The 18,318-nt window shown below is 33.7% G+C and overlaps 1 pseudogene; it reads left to right on the top strand.

Moving 5' to 3' along the window:
• Positions 1 to 416: 416 nt before the first annotated feature.
• On the top strand, positions 417 to 17,798 carry LOC116120438 (annotated as a pseudogene).
• The last annotated feature ends 520 nt before the right edge of the window (positions 17,799 to 18,318 follow it).

The following is an 18,318-nucleotide window of genomic DNA, read 5'->3' as shown; positions in this document are numbered from 1 at the left end:
AACAGTTAAAGTTGTTATTAGAGAATTTTTGTGTATATATATATGCTTTAGTCATGTATTAAATGTGAAAATGACAACGTTTTAATTAACTAAAAAATTTATGCAGGATATTCACAAATTTATGTCTATTGATTTAATTATTTAAGGTAATCTAACGGACTTAATTTTGTCTGACTTAATTCAAATAATTATATTAACAACTATCTTAAATAATTTTTTTTTAAAATTATTGTTAACTAAGAAAGTGTTTTCTCGAAAATGTATCATTTTTTTTATTAAAAAAAAAAAAAACAATTTCTGCAAAAGCTCTTCTAAACATACAGACTTAAAAACACATTGTTCAAAACCATTTCTAAACAGACAACGAGGCAAACAGAGCCCAACTATAGATTCATTCATTTTTACTTTTTAAGTGAATGTTGATGATACATGTACTGGCTTCTGAGTACTTTCTAACTTCTTTTATTGATGGGATTCTGCAGTCTCAGTATGATTTGGACCTGCTTCAGGTAGTTTCTTTTACAAAATTTGCATTATGATTCTGATAATTTTTTTTTTTTTTTTAATTTTAAATGGTGTGTGTTTACTTTGAAAAAATCGGTATTTTGTGCTGAATCGTTGTATTGTTTTCAGTTTATAACTTGTGGGAATTAGAAAGGTCAAGGGTCTTGTGGGTATATGAAAGGCTGTCACTTTCTTTGAGGAAATTGTCCTTTTTATTTTCCCCATTATTGTTTCTCTGTTGTGAATTTGTAATATGTTCTATGTTTACACTTTACAAGCCATTTTGTTAAAAGTAGCTGAAACTTTGTATGAATTTTAACAATTTGTTGGTATGTACTCTTGCCCAATGATGGAAAACTCAATAATGTGGAGTGGGAGCATGGATGATGGTTTTGAGCCTTCTTTATCATCTCTTTGTAACTGTCTTCTTCATCATCACTGTCTTCTTCATCATCACCATCAGCATCACCATCCATTTATTATTTCTGGTTTGGATGAAAAGGAGTGAGTGAGGTCGGCAAGTCAAGTTAAGGTATAAGTTTTGTAGAGGAGGTTGTGGGAAGTCTAACGGGGTCTCGGTAATGATTTTTGGACTTTGAAATCGGTGCGAGTGGAAAAAAGCAAAAAACCGTTGGCTCTGGATGCTACTAACCGTGAGCTATTTGCTAACACGAGCCTCTTTCTGCAAAGAAAGCGTCGACTTAGCGTTTTAACGTGCACTGCACTACAGTGAAAATTTGATAATTTGTTAAAATAAAAGAAACGACATTACTTTAAGGTGAGAATCGGAATAATGCAACCATGAGTATCAACTAAAGATTCATAAACCTCGGGTAGGAATATGTCGTTTTCCTTTAATATTTTAATAAATCATCAACAAATTCATGTGTCAACTTCTTGCCTAAATTTTGTTTTTTTATTTTAAAATTTAAATCACAAGTGAAAATTTGCACAATGTTAGCAATTAGTTATGAGAAAACAAGATGCCTGAAAAAGTTTTCCGTAAGTTACTTGTTTTCATTCTTTTTTTCAATCATATAAATCTGATATTAACAAACAACTATAAAGGATCTTTGTCAATAACCTCCCTGAACTCTCATAAAAATTCGAAATAAAATTTCTCTCCTTTAATTTCTTTTTGTGGCTCAAAATAAATTCCAACTGGGCCTTCAAAAGCAAGAGCTCAACCCAATACTAACCCCACTACTCTTTAACCCAGTTTTCTCGACATTATATCTTCTTAAAAAAACTGCACACATCTCCTACGGAGACAATTTTTTTATTTTATTTTTAGGTTTGTTTTGTGATTTGGTTCTAGGTTTTGAATTTCTGTCTGATAATTTTTCGATTTTTATTAGCCCAATGATGGACAACAATGAAATCTATTGACGGGTTTGCTGGAGGATTTGTTCAATCATTAGCCTTTACTCACCACACCACACCTCCTCTTCCACCATCTCCCACCACCTCCTCCTCCTCTTTATGCATTCATACATACATACGCATATACACACATTTTGTTTTGTGTGGTGGTGTGTAAAGGCTTTTGAAGAACGTGCCTTTAGTTCTAAACTCCTGATGATGCTTCTAAGCTATGAGATTGAGGCTTTCACTTCACATTAATTTTAAAAAACAATAATGTGTTTTATGAAATACATTATTTTATTTTTATTTTTTCAGTGAATGTTGATAATGCATGTAATGGGTTCTGGGCATTTTTTAACTTCTTTATTGATGGATATCTGTTGCTTAGACAGTTGTATTTGATGGCTTTGGAGTATGGTTGGACTGTTTGAGGTAGTTTCTTCATCAGAATTGCATTTGCTTATGTTTTTCTATTTTATTTTATTTTTTGCTTAATGGTATTTTTGTTTAATTAACAAGTTAGATTCATACCTTTTACAGTTGAAAATTCGAATGGTCGTTTATTTTAGTTAGAAACTTGTGGGAATAAGAAATGTCAGGGGGCTTGTGGGTATATGAAAAGCTGTAACTTTCTTTATTGAAATTAGCCTTTATTTTTCCCCATATTGTTTCTCGTTGTGAATTTGTAAAGGTTCTATGTTACAAGCCATTTTGCGTTTGTTGTTGAAACTTTGTATGCATTAACAATTTGTTGTATATACTCTGCCCAATGATGGAAAACTCATATGTGGAATGGTAGCATGGTGGATCGTTTGAGCCTTTACTTTTATCATCTTCTTTGTAACTGTCATCACATCCTCAGCCTCACCATCACCATACCATCAATCTATAATCTCTAATTAATCTATCTCAATCTCTCTCTCTTTCTTATATTTCTATCTCTCTATCTGTCTATCTATCTTCGTTACAATGGATAATGATATGTAAGGGCTCTTAATGAAAACCATTTGCATACCATGAATGACCGAATATAGCTATGAGATCTGAGGGCTATTAGTATTTAGAAGTTTTATGTCATTTTTGTATGCACTGAATCTTAGATGTTTTACTCTGTAACTGTTAATCTACTTTTTATATTTTAAGGACTAAAGGACAAAATTGAAGTGTTAAAGGTGGCCTGCTGTCTTCATAGATTTCCCCTGTCTCAATGTCATTGTGGTCATGCTTATCTCCATGTTTGGTGGTATGTTTCAAATGCTAAATTCGAATTCTCTTTGTTTAACATGAAACTCTTCCTAGCATTAGCTATGTTTGCTTTTCTTATTTGAGTTCTAGCTATTTACTTCATGCGTGTCTGTTTTCCTTATTATATTTTTTGAGGATTAATGGTCCTTGGGAATTGTGTGAGTTTTCACTGTAAAGCCTGCATATTGGGGGATTGTTCTTTGCTTTTACATGGTGAAATTCTTTAAATTCTTTTACATCTGCCCAATGATGGGAGCTTATTGATTAGGATGGATGCTTTGATTTTAATTGAGGCCTCCATCATCACTTGTTAACTTCTCCAGCATTACAAGTGGCTGCACATGTTGCGTTGCATCTTATTCTGTTACTTGTTGTTGTTTATTCTTTCCATTTCTCTCGTAAGGTGATGTGGATTGGCTTTTAACTAAAATCTTAAACTTCACTATCTGTAAATTATGATTTGTAAGATCTGAGGGCGTCATTGTCTGTCATTTTCTTTTTAATTTCTATATTTCTCTATTTTATTGGGTATTTTGATCTTTGTTTGTAATTTATAAATAATGTCATGTTTTGTTCACGAGTTTTGGGCTCCATTAGTGGTGAAAGTATATAAATTGTTTAGCTTATGAGTTTTGCATTAATGTTGCTTTCAGTCTATGTGTGCTAGATTGGATTGGATGACATTGAATTGATATAGTACTCTCATATATGTTTGACAATACTTTCCATCGCTGGTTAAAAACTATTGCAAGGTCTGTGGAGTTTTAAAATTTACATTACTTTTATTTTGTATGTTTGCTTGCTATTTAAAAATTGAGATTTCTCTCTTATATGCTGAAAAAAACGTTGACAGTATAATCGTTTGCATTGGTCAATGATGAAAACTCATTTCATGAGTGCTTGTTTAGTTTTCATTGTTAGCCCAACTTTTGCTAATCTATACCACCATTTATAGTGTTAACACCTTGTTCTCTTCTTTCTCTTCTTCTTCTTCTTCTTCTTCTTATCATATCACATAACCATGATCTCATCTCTTCTAGGATTATTATTGTTATTATTATATTGTTGTTATCACTGTTGATGGTGGCTTGTGCGGTGGTGGTGGCAGTGGTGTTCTTTTGATCACCATTGAAGATGTGGGATGGCTTTCATTGAAACTTTATCTTCACCATGAATTGTATGGTTTTGAGTTATGAGATCTGAGGCCTATGCTCATGTGAATTTTATTGCATTTACTATTTGTACAAACTGTATGAAGTTGAACATGGAAGCCCTTGTTGCAATATTTGATTATGGTTTTCTGCATGAATAATGGATTTATGAATGCCCAATGATGGACAATCGAATTTATTGAGTGGTTGCATGGTTTCATCACTAGTCACTACATGCCACCCCTCTCCCTCTCTCTCTCTCTCTCTCTCATCATTTTTCTTTCATTCTTTCTTTTCTTTGAGTCTCTTTCAGCTTTCCAGTTTCTGTTTATTGGGTGGTATGTAAGGGATTGATGAACGCCATTAGCATTTACCATACATGATCTGTGCTAAACGTTACTTGCAGATTTTACGTATTATATCCTACATATTAAGTCACAGGTAATTATATCGTGACATCATAAGTCTTGTACTTGAATACCCAATGTTGTCGAGGATTATAGTTGGTTGCTTGCTTGCTCAATAAGATATTGTTTTGGCCTTATTCACCACACCACAAGGCTCTGTTTCCAATATCCAAATTCAATGCAACGTTATCTTCTACTTGTGCAGAAGCCAACCCCCTATTTAAATTTGTCAGTTCTGATAAAGCCACGCCCACATCAAATTAAATGAGGATATTTAAGCCTTCTTATTGAAGTTCAATGGGGTCAGTAAGAATTGTTATAATGATGAGAGAAAACGACGGTGTTTGTCTAAGCTTATAAGTTGGTCAAACTAATTTATAAGCTCTAAAATTAAGTTGATTTGTTTATTTATAACTTTTTTAAACTTATAAGTTAAGCTTATAAGCAAAAAAAACTTTTTCTTTTTTGCTTATAAGCACTCTGCTTATAAGCTAGTTTGACCAAGTATATTACCACATTATCCTTGTTTAATTTTAAAATTTCATAGTATACCCTTATTTAATGTAGTACTTTTTTTAGTCATTTTATAATAAAATATACTTATAAGTCACATTTTATCAAACACGTCAATTACTTATCAGTCACTTATAAGTACTTTAACCAAACACGTAATTGCTTAAAATTTCAAATGTTGTTGCTTATAAGCTAATTTTCATAACCTCAGACAAACACTCCCATATTCCCACGTGAAATCTCAATTTGATAAGTTTGACCTTATTTATTCTACATTCTTACGCATAATCTAACACGGTCAGTAACAGCTGAAGGCAAGCATGTAGCCGTATAATGAGTCGTGGGTTCAATTGAATCTACTCAATTTTTTAAAAATTTTAGAAAAGTATTAATATTTTATGAATTTTATAATTTTAACCTTATTTAACTTGACTCAACTTTTAAAACTTTACAAAAAAAACTAATTTATAACATTTATGAAGTGTTAGCTAAAATCATCTGTAACTACAAATAAATGTTATAATATACTCGATAATAAAGTTTAAATAATTATTAATAATATACAAAAATGTTACCAAAACCTCATTTTTTTAGTAACACGAGCTGTAACAACATGCTTAAAAATGCTACTATTTATTTATGATAGCACTTTTTGCATGTTACCATAGAACAATTTTGTTGTAATGGTTGGATAGTTATATTCTTGATATGCACTATAATAATGATTTTTTGACATTAGATGGAATTTGTGCTCTTACTGAAAAGTTGGTTCAAACAAATAAGAATGTGGTATATCACTTGATTTATATACTTGTGAAATTAGCATTGATATTACCTGTTGCAACTACAAGTATTGAAAGAGCATTTTTTGCGATGAAGATAATAGAAAATCGACTACATAATCGAATAGGAGATCAATTGTTAAATGATTGTCTTATTACATATACTGAGAGAGAGATATTTGATGGAATTGTTAATGAAACAATTATGCAACATTTTCAGAATATGAAAAATCGTCGAGAACGATTGTAAAATTGATAATTTGGTATTTATAACTTTTAAAAATACATTTTTTATGTTTATTACTTTAGTATGTATTTTATTATAAATTTATAAATTTTGATGTTTTTAACCCATTGACTCAGAATCTTGACTACGTCCCTGGTTGGAGGTGGTTGAAAATGGTGAGTGAGGTCGGCAAGTTAAGGTATAAGTTTTGTAGAGGAGGTTGTGGGAAGTCTAACGGGGTCTCGGTAATGATTTTGGCACTTTGAATCGGCTGGGAAAAAGCAAAAAAAACAGTTGGCTTGGATGCTATAACGTGAGCTATTTGCTAACACGAGCCTCTCTTCTGCAAAGAAAGCGTCCGACTCTTAACGTGCACTGCACTACAGTGAAAATTTGATAATTTTGTTAAAATAAAAGAAACGACATTCTTAAGGGAATCTGGAATAAATGCAACCATGAGTAAACACTAAAGATTTCACTAACCTCGGGTAGGAATATGTCGTTTTCCCTTTAATATTTTATAAATTCTCCAACAACTTCATGTGTCAACTTCTTTGCCTAAATTTTGTTTTTTTTTTAAATTTAAATCACAAGTTGAAAATCTTGCCCACAATGTTATGCAATTGGTTATGAGAAAACAAGTGCCTGAAAAAGTTTTTCCGTAAGTTCCTTGTTTTCATTCTCTTTTTTTCAATCTATAAATCTGATATAACAAACAACTATAAAGGATCTTTGTCAATAACCTCCCTGAAACTCATTAAAAATTCGAAAAAATTCTCTCCTTTAATTTCTTTTGTGGGCTAAAAAAATTGCAAACATTGGCCTGTCAACGCAGAAGCTCACCCAATACTAACCCCACTACTCTTTAACCCAGTTTTTCTCGCATTATATCTTCTAAAAAAAACTGCACAGTTCACTCTCATCTCGGAGACAATTTTTTTATTTTATTTTTAGGTTTGTTTTGTGATTTGGTTCTAGGTTTTGAATTTCTGTCTGATAATTTTTCGATTTTTATTAGCCCAATGATGGACAACATGAAATCTATTGCGTTTGCTGGAGGATTTTTGTCAATCATACCTTTACTCACCACCACCACCACCTCCTCTTCCACCATCTCCACACCACCTCCTCTCCTCTTATGCATTCATGACTACATACGCATATACACACATTTTGTTTTGTGTGGTGGTTTAAAGGCTTTTGAAGAACGTGCCTTTAGTTCTAAACTCTGATGATTGCTTCTAAGCTATGAGATCTGAGGGCTTTCACTTCACATTAATTTTAAAAAACAATCATGTGTTTTATGAAATACATTATTTTTTTTATTTTTTCAGTGAATGTTGATAATGCATGTACTGGGTTCTGGGCATTTTTTAACTTCTTTTATTGATGGATTCTGGTGCCTTAGACAGTTGTATTTGAGGGCTTTTGGAGTATGTTTTGGACCTGTTTGAGGTAGTTTTCTTCATCAGAATGCATTTTGCTTATGTTTTTTTCTTTTTTTTATTTTTTGCTTAATGGTATTTTGTTTAATTAACAAGTTAGATTCTACATTTTACAGTTGAAAAATTCGAATGGTCGTATTATTTTTAGTTTAGAACTTGTGGGAATAAGAAATGTCAGGGGGCTTGTGGGTATATGAAAAGCTGTAACTTTCTTTATTGAAATTAGCCTTTTTATTTCCCATTATTGTTTCTCTGTTGTGAATTGTAATAGGTTCTATGTTTACAAGCCATTTTGCTGTTTTGTTGTTGAAACTTTGTATGCATTTCAACAATTTGTTTGTATATACTCTTGCCAATGATGGAAAACTCTATGTGGACTGGTAGCATGGTGGATCGTTTTGAGCCTTTACTTTTATCATCTTCTTTGTAACTGTCATCATCATCCTCAGCCTCACCATCACCTCACCATCAATCTATAATCTCTAATTATCTATCTCAATCTCTCTCTCTTCTCTTATATTTCTATCTCTCTATCTGTCTATCTATCTTTTGTTACAATGGATAATGATATGTAAGGGCTCTTATGAAAAACCATTTGCTATACCATGAATGACCGAATATAGCTATGAGATCTGAGGGCTATTAGTATTTAGAAGTTTTATGTCATTTTTGTATGCACTGAATCTAGATGTTTTACTCTGTAACTGTTAATCTACTTTTTATATTTTAAGGACTAAAGGACAAAATTGAAGTGTTAAAGGATGCCTGCTGTCTTCATATGATTTCCCCTGTCTCAATGTCATTGTGGGTCATGCTATCTCATGTTTGGTGGTATGTTTCAAATGCTAAATTCGAAATTCTCTTTGTTTAACATGAAACTCTTCCTAGACATAGCTATGTTTGCTTTCTTATTTGAGTTCTAGCTATTTTACTTCATGCGTGTCTGTTTTCTTACTTATATTTTTGAGGATTAATGGTTCCTTGGAATGTGTGGAGTTTTCACTGTAAAGCCTGCATATTGGGGGATTTTTCTTGCTTTTACATGGTGGAAATTCTTTAAATTCTTTTACATCTGCCCAATGATGGGGAGCTTATTGATTAGGATGGATGCTTTGATTTTAATTGAGGCCTCATCATCACTTGTTAACTCTCCCAGCATTACAAGTGGCTGCACATGTGCTGTTGCATCTTATTCTGTTACTGTTGTTGTTGTTGTTATTCTTTCCATTTCTCTCTGTAATTGGTGATGTGGATGGCTTTTAACTAAATCTTAAAACTCACATCTGTAAATTATGATTTGTAAGATCTGAGGGCGTCATTGTCTGTCATTTTTCTTTTTTAATTCTTTATATTTCTCTATTTTATTGGGGTCATTTTGATCTTTGTTTGTAATTTTATAATAATAGTCATGTTTACGTTCACGAGTTTTGGGCTCATTATAGTGGTGAAAGTATATAAATTGTTATGCTTATGAGTTTTGCATTAATGTTGCTTTCAGTCTCATGTGTGCTAGATTGGATTGGATGACATTGAATTGATATAGTACTTTCTCATATAGTTTGACAATACTTTCCATCGCTGGTTAATAAACTATTGCAAGGTCTGGTGGAGTTTTAATAATTTACATTACTTTTATTTTGTATGTTTGCTTGCTATTTTAAAAATTGAGATTTCTCTCTTATATGCTGAAAAAATGTTGACAGTATAATCGTTTGCATTGGTCAATGATGAAACTCATTCATGAGTGCTTGTTTAGTTTTCATTGTTAGCCCAACTTTTGCTACTTCTCTATACCACCATTTATAAGGTGTAACCACCTTGTTCTCTCTTTCTTTCTCTTCTTCTTCTTCTTCTTCTTCCTTATCATTGTTATCACCATACCATCATGATCTTCATCTTCTTCTTAGGATTATTATTGTTATTATTATTATTGTTGTTATCACTGTTGATGGTGGCTGTGGCGTGGTGGCAGTGGTGTTCTTTTGATCACCATTGAAGATGTGGGATGGCTTTCATTGAAACTTTATCTTCACCATGATTGTATGTTTTGAGTTATGAGATCTGAGGCCATGCTCATGTGAATTTTATTGCTATTACTATTTGTACAAACTGTATGAAGTTGAACATGGAAGCCCTTGTTGCAATATTGATTATGGTTTATCTGCATAATAAGGGATTTTATGAATGCCCATGATGGACAATCGAATTTATTGAGTGTGTGCATGGTTTCATCACTAGTCACTACATGCCACCCCTCTCCCTCTCTCTCTCTCTCTCTCTCATCATTTTTCTTTCATTCTTTCTTTTCTTTGAGTCTCTTTTTCAGCTTTTCCATGTTTCTGTTTATTGGGTGGTATGTAAGGAGTTGATGAACGCCATTAGCATTATACCATACATGATCTGTTCAAAGCTATGAGATCTGAGGGCTTTTCTATTTGTGACAAAATTAGGCGATCATTTTTCGACTCCACTGATATGTCTATCCTTGTTGCAAAACATATCATGCTGATATTGAATTAATGAGTGATCTGTTGTGTTAGTGATGAAATGCGTCTTAATAGTTTTCTGCTGTTATTGTCTTAGATTACTGATTATGATCTGAATCTTTAGCATTGAGCCAAAACAAAAAGCTATTGGCCTCAGGATTTTACATTATTTCACTTGAATGGCATTTGCTAGAAAGATTGTAGCTTAAATGTCTTTCCACAAAAGGGGAGCTCTAGATTTTCATCAGAGGATTTTTTTTCTGTAATTGATAGTATCTTAATAGTGGGGACTAAGTTTGTGTAACATTGTAATATTGTTTTTGCATTAAATATATATCTTTAAATATTTTGATTTATGTAATGGAGATGGGTGTGGTATGGCCACAGATAGGTTGCAGACGAGCCGAGCGGCCATGAGTCGGCTCGGTTTGGCTTTTCTAAAGCTCTTTATGACTTGGCTCATGGTTAGCCGAGTCAACTCGGCTTGAGCTTGCTATATAAACGAGTCGAGTGCGAACATGGAGAGGCTCGGCTCGTATGCTCGCGAGCCTGATGTGCGCGGCTAGGCAGGGTTCTTTTGTTAAACTGTGGGGATCGAATTGTTATCTTTATTCTTTAGTTTTAAAAATTTGTAAAAACGACAGTTAATCCCTCGATGTATTAGTTCTAAAACACAAAATTAAACCCCCAAATCAGATTTCTCAAATTGACAAACCTTAGCTCCGAAATTTGTTCTTGCAAATATTCATAATCAAAATCAAATCAACATAATGATTGTGTTGAAGAAGAAGATGAAGATGAATGGAAGCTGTATAACTAGTGATGCTCTGCAAGATAAATGAAGATGAGATGAAGACTAGTGGCAAGATGAAATGAGATGAAGACAAAGACAAAGATGTAGATGATGGATAACTAGTGATGCTTTGCAAGATGAGATGAAGCCTAAGAAGAAGATGAAGATGATGGAGTAAGACAAAGAAAAGGATGAAGATGATAGAGATAAAGATGTGGATGATGAAGATGATGGAGATAAAGACGTAGATGATGAAGTCGAGTCGAGTCGAACTCGACTTGAACTCGATCGAGCTCGAGTGCCTTTTTTTTGACTTGACAGGCTCGAGCTCGATCCTGGAGCAAACATGTCGAGTTCGATAAGTCGAAAACTTGACTCGGCTCGACTCATTTACAACCCTAACCACATATTTGCTGGTGTATGGTTTTAATTTATCATTTCATTGACCAACAATTCCTCTATTGTGATTTTAAGTTTTAACCAAACAATTTCTCATTATGGTAACTATTGTTTTCATTTTATATTAGTATTTATATAGTAGTAAAATTTTATTATGACAACTAAACATTTTTGCATATATAATTAATTAATACAAATGCAAAAAACATTTAAGTTGTTATTAGAGAATTTTTGTGTATATATATATGCTTTAGTCATGTATTAAATGTGAAAATGCAACGTTTTAATTAACTAAAAAAATTATGCAGGATATTCACAAATTATATCTATTGATTTAATTATTTAGGTAATCTAACGGACTTAATTTTGTCTGACTTAATCAAATAATTAATTAACAACTATCTTAAATAATTTTTTTTTAAAATTATTGTTAACTAAGAAAGTGTTTTCTCGAAAATGTATCATTTTTTTTATTAAAAAAAAAAAAACAATTTCTGCAAAAGCTCTTAAACATACCAGACTTAAAAACACTTTGTCAAAACCATTTCTAAACAGCAGACGAGCAAACGAGCCCAACTATAGATTCATTCATTTTTACTTTTTAAGTGAAGGTTGATGATACATGTACTGGCTTCTGAGTACTTTCTAACTTCTTTTTATTGATGGGATTCTCAGTCTCAGTATGATTGGACCTGCTTCAGGTAGTTTCTTTTACAAAATTTTGCATTATTTCTGATAATTTTTTTTTTTTTTTTTTTTTTAAATGGGTGTTGTTTACTTTGAAAAAATCGTATTTTGTGCTGAATCGTTGTATTGTTTTCAGTTTTAACGTGTGGGAATTAGAAAGGTCAAGGGTCTTGTGGGTATATGAAAGGCTGTCACTTTCTTTGAGGAAATTGTCCTTTTTATTTTCCCCATTATTGTTTCTCTGTTGTGAATTTTTAATATGTTCTAGTTTACACTTTACAAGCCATTTTGTTAAAATAGCTGAAACTGTTGAATTTTACAATTTGTTGGTATGTACTCTTGCCCATGATGGAAAACTCAATAATGTGGAGTGGGAGCATGGATATGGTTTTGAGCCTTCTTTATCATCTCTTTGAACTCTTCTTCTTCATCATCACTGTCTTCTTCATCATCACCATCAGCATCACCATCCATTTATTATTTCTGGTTCTCTTCTCTCTCTCTCTCTCTCTCTCTCTCTCTCTCTCTCTCTCGTCTCTCTTCTCGTGTATTTCATCTCTGTATCCGTCTATCTATCTTCTGTTGCAATGGATAATGACGTGTAAGGGCTCTTAATGAAATCCATTTTGCTGTACCATCAATGACCGAATGATAGCTATGAGATCTGAGGGCTATTAGTATTTAGAAGTTTTATGTCATTTTTAGATGCCATTGAATCAATTCTCTTTTGTTTAACTTGAAATTCTTTTTAGTGTTAACTATGTTTGCTTTTCTTATTTGTGTTCCAGTGTTTTTTACTTCACGCGTCTGTTTTTCCCTACTTATATTTTTCGAGTAGTAATGGTTTACTTAGGGATTGTGTGAGTTTTGACTGTAGAGCCTGCATTTCGGGGATTGTTCTTGCTTTTACATGGTGAAGTTCTTTAAAATCTTCTACATATGCCCAATGATGGGAACTCATGAATTAAGATGGATGCTTTGATTTTAGTTATGGCCTCCATCATCAGTTGTTAACTTCTCCTATCATTACAAGGTGTGCTGGAGTTTTAAAAATTTTGCATTAATTTTATTTCTTTTGGATGTTTTACTTAATGTTGGTAAAAACTGAGATTTTCCTATTCTTGTATACTGAAAAAGTTTTAGCAGTATAACTGTATGCATTGGTCAATGATGGAAACTCATTGCATGAGTGTTTGTTTTAGTTTTCATAGTTAGCCCCCACATTTGCTACTGGTCTGTACCACCATTCATCAGTGTTAACTACTCCTTTTTCTCTTCTTCTTCCTCCTCCTCCTCCTCCTCCTCTTCTTCATCACCATCACTATCATCACCTTCTTCTTCTCGGGATTAATGTTATTATTATTGCTGTTGTTATCATTGTTGATGGTTGTTGTGGCGATGGTGGCAGTGGTGTTCTTTTGATCATCATTTAAGATGTGGGATGGCTTTCATTGAAAATCTTTACCTTCACCATGAATTGTATGGTTTTGAGTTATGAGATCTGAGGCCTATGCTCATGCGAATCTTTATTGTCATTACTATTTGTACAAACCTATGAGTTTGAGCATGAAAATTCAATGTGATCTTTATCCCCTGTTCCAATATTTGATTACTGGATTATGGTTCATCTGCATGAATGATGGATTTTATTACTGCCCAATGATGGACAACTGAATTGTATTGAGTTGGTTGCATGGTTTCATCAGTTCACTACATGACACCTCTCTCTCTCTCTCTCTCTCACTCACTCACTTATCAGCTTTCTTTCATTCTTTCTTTAATCTGAGCCGCTCTTTCAGCTTTCCAAGTTTCTGCTTATCGGGTGGTATGTAAGGGAGTTGATGAATGCCATTAGCATTAAACCATATATGATCTGTTCTAAGCTATGAGATCTGAGGGCTTTTCTATGTACGACAAATTTAGTGATTCATTTTTCAACTCCACTGATATGTCTATCCTTGTTGCAGCATATGTTCATGCTAGTATTGATTATGATGAGTGATCTATTGTGTTAGTGACTTAGTGATGAAATGCGTCTAACAATTTTCTGCTCTTCGGAAATTTGTTTTGTTTTTAGACGACTGATATATGAACTGAATCTTTTTAGCATTGAGCCAAAGAAAAAAAAAAAAAAACTATTGGCCTAGATTTCACTTGGATGGCATAGAAAACATTGTAACTCAAACGTCTTCTCCCTCCAGAAGCAAAGGCAAGCTCTAGATTTTCATAGAGCATATTTCTACTAAACGCTTTTTTATTTATTTATTTTTTTATGTAATTAATAATAGAGTAAATGACATGTTCCCACCAAGGTTTTGCGAAACTACAAGTTCCCACTCTTGGTTTCATAAATTCTAGATTTTCACCCCTAAATTAACAGAAAATCAGTTAATGTAACGGTCAAAGAGTATTTATGTCTTTTTGTCCAAAAAAATAGTAAACCCTATTTGCTTTCACTCCTCCAAAAAAGTAAAATTTCAAAATTTTGTCCACATCTTAAATCTTTTCACAACCTAGCCCTTCCGCTTGCCTCCAACTCCAAACAACACCACTGGCAAACGAAACACAACACTAGGTTAAGCAAACCTAGTGTTGTCGATGAGGGGTGGCAGTTTGTCGATGAGGCGGGAACGCACATATCATGGGTTGACTAAGGACCAAGGAAGTGCGACGGAGGTGGGTGTAAAGCAAGGTGTTGGTGTTGGGTTGGTTGGTTACTAGTTGGGACAATTGGTGGGCGCGATTTGAGGGCAAGGAATTTGGTGGCCGTCGGTAGGGAAAGTGGTCGAAAAAATTTGCAAACAACCAACAAACACTCCAAAATGTTTCCGCTGCGTATACGGGACCGTTTACTAACATCAACGATATGGTTACCGTACAATCTAATCATTTCATCATCTGTTATCTCAACGAGACCAAGGCATAGAAATAGTGTCAACCTCAGTTACTCTCAATATGTATGTATTCAATTACTGGTCCAAGACCAGAATTATAAACTGGATAGAGCAACAACTCAATTCCACTGTGACCACAGTTTTAGAGTCATTGCCATTTACTGAATTGCGCCGTGAGATAACACCCCCCATACCTGGAAGTGATGAATCCTCTGTCAATCTACCATAGTCTTGATACACTCTTTGACACAGCCAATCACTACTGTATTGACAGCTCTGAATAGAACTGCATTGGGCTAGTGGCAAACTGTGCCAATCAGTGCACAAGGTGCTCTGGTGATCTCAAGTCTAAAGATCACATGCACCACCATTCGTTAGAGGATTTGTTCCATAGACACTAGGGTTACCATCCATATGAAATCCTCTGGTGGGTCAGTCTAATGAACTTGCCTACAGCAAGCACCCATGTGTAGCACCAGGTTGTCACCAAACAACCTTAACAAGTGAGATCAGTCACTGTCTTTCGATAGGGTCGTTCAACACTATGATAGCCTCACTGTATTATCTGTACCCTTACTTCATAATACTACTTGGGCTACAGACATTTCTAGAATGACCACCATATGTGCTCATAAGGTTCTCACTATCAAGATTTGAAACACTTGATACCCTCACGGTTCTACCATTCTAAAGACATATATCAATACATACAATGATGATTTACATGATATAGAATAAAATACCTTTTATTGATCAATGAACATTATTACAAAGAGTCAATTCTACAATAATTGATTGGCTCTACGGCACCTACTCTAACAAAATTGTCATATCTTCAATATATCAGCTCAATAGCTTAGAAGTTATCAAACTGCAAGTAGCTAGTCCAGTTTGTATTTGAAGCTTACAATCTTGCATAGTTTGATAGCTTTCAAGTGGCCTGCCACTTTGATCAAATCCCTCATCAAGTCAGCTCTAAACTCTACTCTCTACTGATCATGAAGTCAGAAAACTTGTCACTCTGATTTTGGGTTTTGCTTCAGTACACCACTCTAACAATACATTAATGTGAAACTTGTAAATTTATGACATGAAACTTGTAAATTGAGAATGTAAAATTTATAATATACACTTTCACATAGCTGTATTGTAACTACAAGTTCTGCAACCCTTTGATCATGGGAGAAAAGAGCTTTAAATTGATGAAATTTAGAAGAAAGACAATTCTTATGCTACAATTTAGAAATCGGTTTAACTATTATCAAGCCAAAAGTATTTTGCTAGTAAGTAGTTTGAGTAAAATTGGTGTATCATATTATTTTTATGCTTTATTTAGTAAACTGTTTTCCAAAAACAAGTGACGTAGTATAATTGGAAACAATGTAATTTCACATGTTTATAAGTGGTAAACTTGTATATAATGCTATCTTATAAACCCAATATTAGGGCTATCAGATGAGTCGAGTAGCTCGCGAGCTGGCTCGACTCGGCTTGTCTAAAGCATTGTTTTAAAAACCAGACCAGACTGGCTAGTCCAATCGGTTGGACTGGAACCCGGTCACGTGTCTGGTTCGAGTCAACCCTAAACCCAGTATTGCGCAATAACTCCCTTTAACCCATCAATGGATCGCGTGAACAGTGTAAACCGCCGGTGTAACCGGGCCACTAGAAAAACTGGTCCAACGCTGAAAAAGGGCAAAAATCCCTCATTTCTCACTTTCTCTCATTTCGCAATTTCTCGGTTTCTCCTTTCTCAACGTGCAAAATGTTTAGAAAAAAATTTAATGAAATCATGAAAATCTGAAATCCCACACAAATCAAAACTCAATCTCAATGAAATTGATCGCAACTCAACTCTCTGAAATCGCAACAATGCCTTCCTCCCTTGCTGGAAATCGATGATGACAGCTCTATTCCTTGCTGGAAATCGACGACGATGATGACAACTCCATTCCTGGAGTTGTGATTAATCGAGTAGTTTTCCAGTTGCATCCAAGTTTCAATAACCCTAAAAGAGTGGTTGAATCACCTCCATTTGAATTAATAGAATGCAGTTAGGGTGAATTTGAAATTGGCATCACCTTTTTCTTCCATAGTGATGTTTGTGATAAGCAGCTAGATCTGTGAGTAGTTGTTTGTTTGTTATTGCTTGGTTTACTCGACAAGATAGCCTAATCACTGGTGGGTTCAATTTTCACAGGTTTCACCATCTGAAGTTGTATCCTGAATTTGAATCTGGTCCCTAGACAACCAAAAAACCTGTTATTGTGGAAACTTATAATGAGATTGTTTTCCCTGAACCTTCTGAGGGTTTCTTTGCTCGTGTGTTTGATCATCCTGCTGTAATCGTGTCTCAACTGCTAGCTGGTTTTCGCATGCCTACTATCATAAAGTTCCTTACCTTTTTTTTTCCCCTCAGATTTTTGCCCATTATGATATCTATGAGGTTATCTTTGGTATTTAAATTTCTGGAGCACCACTTTATATTATGAATGAGTAGGGGAAAGGTGAAACCAAGAATCATCCTCTTAGCTAGTTGTACTTGAATTTCTCCGAGGCAGATGAGCTTTTGAAACTTGCCGCAGCTCGTCAGCAGGTTAGATGGCTTTGTTTGATTTTTGTTTGGCTAATTTACTTGATTGAACTCTTCAAAGTTGTTGATTATATTTATTATGGTAGTCATACTAGTTATTGCCAATGTGTGCTATTTGTTTTTTCAAGGAGATTTGAAATAGTATCTACTTTTGATAAGAAAATTGTATCTAAAAAACTATAAGCTACCTATCATCTATGACTATTGGCAGTTATTGTAAATTGATAACTTCTGTTGTTTAGTATTGTCACTGTCATGTACCATCTTGGTTTCATGGTTCCTCCCTCCGTCATCATAGTGGTTATTAATTGGATTTATTCTGGAGGCTATAAGTATTGATTCACCTTACTGATGTTTTGTGGCATTTTTGCTTGTCACTTTCTTTGAGAGTTAAAAGAAAAAGAGGCAGAAAGAGAGAAAGGAGAGAAAAATGATTGTTTTTGGATTAAAGAGTTTTTAATCCAATGGTTTGATTTCATGATGGTGACGGTTATGATGATGATGATGATGATGATGATGATGGTAATGGTGATGGTGATGATGATGATGATGATGATGATGATGAATTTTGATGCTAGTGTGTGAAGCTCAATCAGCATGGAGACAGATAAAAGAAAAAATACTTACACCAAATGTTTTGTTATTAATTATTATGTATTTTGTAATTTAATATGTAATGGATGAAGTGATGAACACAACATCATGTTTGGAATTTGGATTTGGACTTTGGATTGTTGTTAAATACTTAAATTATGTTGGGATTATTATTGAATTTGAACTTTGAATCATGTTGGGCAGTAATTAAGTTGTTATTATGTTATTAAAAAA

Source organism: Pistacia vera, unplaced genomic scaffold (assembly GCF_008641045.1).
Source record: "Pistacia vera cultivar Batoury unplaced genomic scaffold, PisVer_v2 Contig933, whole genome shotgun sequence".
Taxonomy (NCBI): Eukaryota; Viridiplantae; Streptophyta; class Magnoliopsida; order Sapindales; family Anacardiaceae; genus Pistacia; species Pistacia vera.
Note: the sequence above shows the minus strand (reverse complement) of the source record. Positions and strands in the feature narration are given on the sequence as shown.